Source organism: Cervus elaphus, chromosome 9, assembly GCF_910594005.1.
Source record: "Cervus elaphus chromosome 9, mCerEla1.1, whole genome shotgun sequence".
Taxonomy (NCBI): Eukaryota; Metazoa; Chordata; class Mammalia; order Artiodactyla; family Cervidae; genus Cervus; species Cervus elaphus.
The window spans coordinates 34301811-34308014 of NC_057823.1; positions in this window are offsets into that span (position 1 = coordinate 34301811).

Below are 6204 nucleotides of genomic sequence, written 5' to 3' on the forward strand. Positions count from 1 at the left end.
TGTAGAGTTTGGATCCCACATTGGGCGCCACAACTTTTAAGAGTCTGCACCTGATAGAGGTAAGTCCCCCAAATTTCTAGCTTTGGAAACAAATGGGGCTTCTATCCCCAAGACCCACCAGGTTAGAGAGAACCAAGGTAGTAGTTCTTAGAGACAGCATGCTCATCCTCACTCCTACCAAGACGAAGCAAAGAAGCAGAGTCGCACAAACTTTATGTAAAGTGGCTTATGTGCTTATCTATAAGCAATAAATGCACAGGCAGGCATCTAGTTTGACACATAACTAGGGGTCTACTGAGGATGGGGGTCAACCCAGTAGGGGTCAACTTCACACTCTTCTGCTGCTGTGGTCAAGCTTCAGATATTTCCTGAAAAGGTATATGTAACCTTCTCTGGTGCCCTGATATTTGTGACTGCTGTCTGGGTATTATCTCTAGATTTTTTAGCTCTCGTTGCCAGCAGAGCTCATGCTACAGGATCCCATAGGACTGTAACCAATGCAGGAAGAGTTTCTAAACAACTGCTCCCCCTCAGTTCAGTTCAGTTCAGTCGCTCAGTTGTGTCCGACACTTTGCGACCCCATGAATAGCAGCACACCAGGCCTCCCTGTCCATCACCAACTCCTGGAGTCTACCACACTCATGTCCATCGAGTCAGTGATGCCATCCAGCCATCTCATCCTCTGTCGTCCCCTTCTCCTCCTGCCCCCAATCCCTCCCATCATCAGGGTCTTTTCCAATGAGTCAACTCTTCACATGAGGTGGCCAAAGTATTGGAGTTTCAGCTTCAGCATCAGTCCTTCCAATGAACACCCAGGACTGATCTCCTTTAGGATGGACTGGTTGGGTCTCCTTGCAGTCCAAGGGACTCTCAAGAGTCTTCTCCAACACAACAGTTAAAAAGCATCAACTCTTCGATGCTCAGCTTTCTTCACAGTCCAACTCTCACATCCATACATGACCACTGGAAAAAGCGTAGCCTTGACCAGACGAACCTTTTTTGGCAAAGTAATGTCTCTGCTTTTCAATAAGCTATCTAGGTTGGTTATAACTTTCCTTCCAAGGAGTAAGCGTCTTTTAATTTCATGGCTGCAATCACCATCTGCAGTGATTTTGGAGCCCCCAAAAATAGTCTGACACTGTTTCCACTGTTTCCCCATCTATTTCCCATGAAGTGATGGGACCAGATGCCATGATCTTAGTTTTCTGAATGTTGAGCTTTAAGCCAACTTTTTCACTCTCCTGTTTCACTTTCATCAAGAGGCTTTTTAGTTCCTCTTCACTTTCTGCCTAATAAGAGGCAATAATCCCTAGGTGCCTTTGGAGCTCCTCTCAGGGGACAGAGGCTGGTGGACACAATGTTGCCTTCTCCTTTTGCCCCTGCAGTTTACCAGTGTATCCCAGAAAGAAGCTTCTATCCTTGTCAGACACCATGAGTTTTGTGGCTGCTGCCAGGGGACAACACTAGATCAGCTAGTTCTGGTGGCTTCCAGACACCCACACAGGTGTCACAGGATTGTAACTAACAAGGAAAGAGTCATTAAAGAGCCACCACCCTCAGTTCAGTTCAGTTGCTCAGTCATGTCTGACTCCTTGTGACCATATGGACTGCAGCACGCCAGGCTTCCCTGTCCACCACCATCTCCCAGAACTGGCTCAAACTCATGTCCATCGAGTCGGTGATGTCATCCACCCACCTCATTCTCTGTTGTCCCCTTATCCTCATGCTTTCAACATCAGCAGGGCACCACCCTCCAGACACAGCAAGAAGCAGTGGACCCAAGAGCCCAATCTTTCTGAGAAAGAGGCCTATTAGCCCATCTTCATAGATGCTCTTTTGGAGCAGGCCTCTGATTAAACACACATCTGAGGGCTAATGGGAACCTTTTCCAGAGATCATGGACAGGCAAGAGCTACCTTTGGCTCTCCTATGTAGCACTCCAGAGCCCCACTATGTCCTAAAGGGAGGCTTTAATATGTGTCAGGGGCCTCAGTTTGTATATCTGGTTCCCTGACTTAAGAGGCTTTCACTTAGAGGAAACCTCTTGATCATCTGGCTCTTGTGACTAGTGGGTTTCTCAGATTTGACACCAAAACTCAAGGCAACAAAAGCAAAAATAAACAAATAGGACAAGATCTACACTTGATCTTAGCCAAAAGACCAAGAAGCAATGCTGGGCGAGATTGAAGGCAGGTGGAGAAGGTGACAACAGAGGATGAGATGGTTGGATGGCATCACTGACTTGATGGACATGAATTTGATCAAGTTCCAGGAGATAATGAAGGACAGGGAAGCCTGGCGTGCTGCAGTCCATGGGGTCTCAGAGTCAGACACAACAGAGTGACTGAACTGACTGAGGACAAGATGAAACTAAAATGCTTCTGCGCAGCCAAGGAATCCATCAACAAAATGAAAAGGAAACATAATAAACAGGAGAAAATATCTGAAAACATTATATTTGATAAGGGGTTAATATCCAAAATATATAAAAGACTCATACAACTCCATAGCAAAAATCAAGGTGAAAGTCACTCAGTCATGTTCGACTCCTTGCAACCCTATAGACTGTAGCTGCCAGGCTCCTCTGTCCATGGAATTCTGCAGGCAAGAATACTGGAGTGGGTAGCCATTCTCTTCTCCAGAGGATCTTCCCAACCCAGGGATCAAATCTGGGTCTCCAGCACTGCAGGTAGATTTTTTTTTTTTTTTTTTTTTTTTTTTACCATCTGAAACATAAGGGATCAAAAAGTGTGACTGAAAAATGGACTATGGACCTGAATAGACATTTTCTCAAAGCAGACATACAAATGGCTAACAGGTACATATAAAGTGCTGACCATCACTAATAATGAGGGAAATACAGATTAAAATAGTGATATTGCCTCATACCTATCAGAATGGCTATCATGAAAAAGAAATAGCAAGAGTTGGTAAGAATATAGAGAAAAGGGAATCCTCATTCATTGTTCGTGGAATGTAATTGGTGCAGCCAGTATGGAAAAGAGTATTTTTCAGATAATTTTAAAAAAAACTACCATATGATTCAGCAATTTTGTTTCTGGGGTTTTATTTGTAGAAAAAGAAAACACTAACTTGAAAAGGTATATGCACTCCCATGTTCACTGGAGCATTATTTACAATAGCCAAGATGTGCACACAACCTTAGTGTCCATCAGTGGATGTGTGGATAAAGTACATATGAGACACACACACACACAAACACACACACACAGTGGAATAATATTCAGTCGTGAAAAAGAAGGAAATCTACCATTCATGGCAACACTGTCCTTGAGGATGCTAAGTGAAATAAGTCAGACAGAGAAAGACTAATACTGTATGATTTCACGTATATGTGAAATCTGAAACAAAAATAAGAGCAAAGAGTTCATAATTACAGAGAACATATTGGAGCTTGCCAGAGACTGGGGTTTGGGTGTGGACAAAATGGGTTAACAAGATCAGAAGGCAGAAATTATCTTATCAAATAAGTAAGTTAAGGGGATGTCACATATAGCAAGGTGACTGTTTTTAATACTGTATCCCATATTTGAAGGTTGTTAAGATAGAAAATCACTGCAGATGGTGATTTCAGCCATGAAATTAAAAGACACTCACTCCTTGGAAGGAAAGTTATGACCAACCTAGACAGCATATTGAAAAGCAGAGACATTACTTTGTCAGCAAAGGCCCATCTAGTCAAGGCTATGGTTTTTCCAATAGTCATGAACGGATGAGAGTTTTGGACTATAAAGAAAGCTGAGCACCGAAGAATTGATGCTTTTGAACTGTGGTGTTGGAGAAGACTCTTGAGAATCCCTTGGACTTCAAGGAGATCCAACCAGTCCATCCTAAAGGAGATCAGTCCTGGGTGTTCATTGGAAGGACTGATGCTGAAGCTGAAGCTCCAGTACTTTGACCACCTCATGTGAAGAGTTGACTCATTGGAAAAGACCCTGATGCTGGGAAGGATTGGGGGCAGGAGGAGAAGGGGATGACAGAGGATGAGATGGCTGGATGGCATCACCGACTCGATGGGCATGAGTTTGAGTAAACTCTGGGAGTTAGTGATGGACAGGGAAGCCTGGTGTGCTGTGATTCATGGGGTCACAAAGAGTTGGACACGACTGAGGGACTGGACTGAACTGAACTGAAGATAGGAAATCTTCTATTTACAGAAAAACTTTTTATAACAAAACATGGTGACAAATGTTAATTAAATTTATTGTACAAATGTTTAATTATTATGCTGGGTACTCAAAACTAACATAAGATTTATTTATTATTTCAAGTTTCTAAGTTGTGTCCGACTCTCTGCAACCCCATGGACTACACAGGTCATGGAATTCTTCCGGACAGAATACTGGAGTGGTTAGCTGTTACCTTCTTCAGTGGATTTTCCCAACCCAGGGATTGAACCCAGGTCTCCCACATTGCAGGCAGATACTTTACCAGCTGAGCCACAAAGGAAGCTCAAGAGTACTGGAGTGAGTAGCCTATCCCTTCTCTAGTGGATCTTCCCAACGCAGGGACGAAACTGGGGTCTCCTGCATTGCAAGTGGATTATTTTTACCAGCTGAACTACCAGGGAAGACAAAATTTTTTAATTATTATGCTGGATACTTGAAACTAACATAATATTATATGTCAATTATATGTGAATACAAAGAACGTGATAAATAAGTGAAATGAAACACTATTCCACCTCAGAAAAAAAGGAAATTACTAAAAAAAAAAAAAAAGAAAAAAAAAAGGAAATTACTGCAACATAGGTAAATTTTGAGAACATTATACTAAGTGAAACGAACCAGTCACAGAAAGATAAATACTGCATGATTATACTTATATGAGACATCTAAAACAGTCAAATTCATGAAATTAAAGTGGGGCATGCTGGTTATCAGGGACTGGGAAATGAGGGAATCGAGGAGTTCCTAAGGAGGTGGATATGAAGTTGTGGTTAAGCAAGATGAGTAAGTTTCAGTAACCTGGTGTACAACAATGTACATATAGTTAATAATACTATATTGCATATATACAAATTTATTAGGATGGTAGATTTCAAGCTACATGCTCTTCCTATAATAAAATAAAATTTTAAAAAATTGCTACTTAAAAATTAAGTGAGAAAAATCTGAAGAATTAAACCTTGCCTAAAATAAATTAAGAAACCAAATATTCTTATTCTATTTTTTCTCTTACGAAATTTTCTATATATTTTACTATTTTACGAAGGTGTATTTTGGAAAATTCAGTCATATAGTTTAAAAATATACCTTTTTTTCTCCATTATATTTACCTTTCAGTGTAATGAATATTTCCATAATTCTATAATTGCAATTTTAAAATTCTTTAATTTGTCAAGTTTATATTCTTTCATAAACATAGATTTAAAAGCATACACCACTGTGTCATAATCCTTTTAATATTTTACAAATATTCAATCATTGCATTGACTTAGTAATTTGTTCATTAGGTATATATAACACTTGTATCCATTTGTGTTAGCATTATATATATACTTGAAAGAAAGGTATGCCCTGTAGAGAACAAAATTTAACATGTAACTATTATTTTAAAATATACTACCCATAATTCTCTGCATTTTCTGTAATAATTTGCCAAATATTAACATCAATAATACTATGTTTAGAAATTCTCTTTTCTCTGATTTTATATAGGAAATTACATCTGGATAATATTATTTTAGTGAAAGTTTTGTGATTTAGCATCCTCCTTGATTTTAATTACTGCTACTTTAATTACTCATATAATTAAACTTGTTTGTGTTTTACTGTCACACTTTATAATTTTGCCATGTATTATTCTTCGTTACTAATCCTAGGACCAGATCTAGTAATGGAATTTCCTGATACATCTTTTCATATATTTTCCTTTTTTCAGTGTGTGCATTACAAATTATCATAAAATTAGACATTTTCTGAATCAAGTTGGAGAAAATGTTAAAAAAGAGAATAAAATGTTTAGCTAAGACAGATATATTAATACTTTGCTTTAAATTCCCACCAGGTTCCAAGCATTTTTTAAACTGACTTCTGGTTCTTTTTCAGTATTATTTTATCCTTTCTTTCATTTAAGAATAATTCTATACTGTCTTATTGATTTGTTCTTTACATCGAAGATAAACATTATTTGAAAATTCTATGAATACATTATGTTGCATTCACACTGCACATCTGAGAT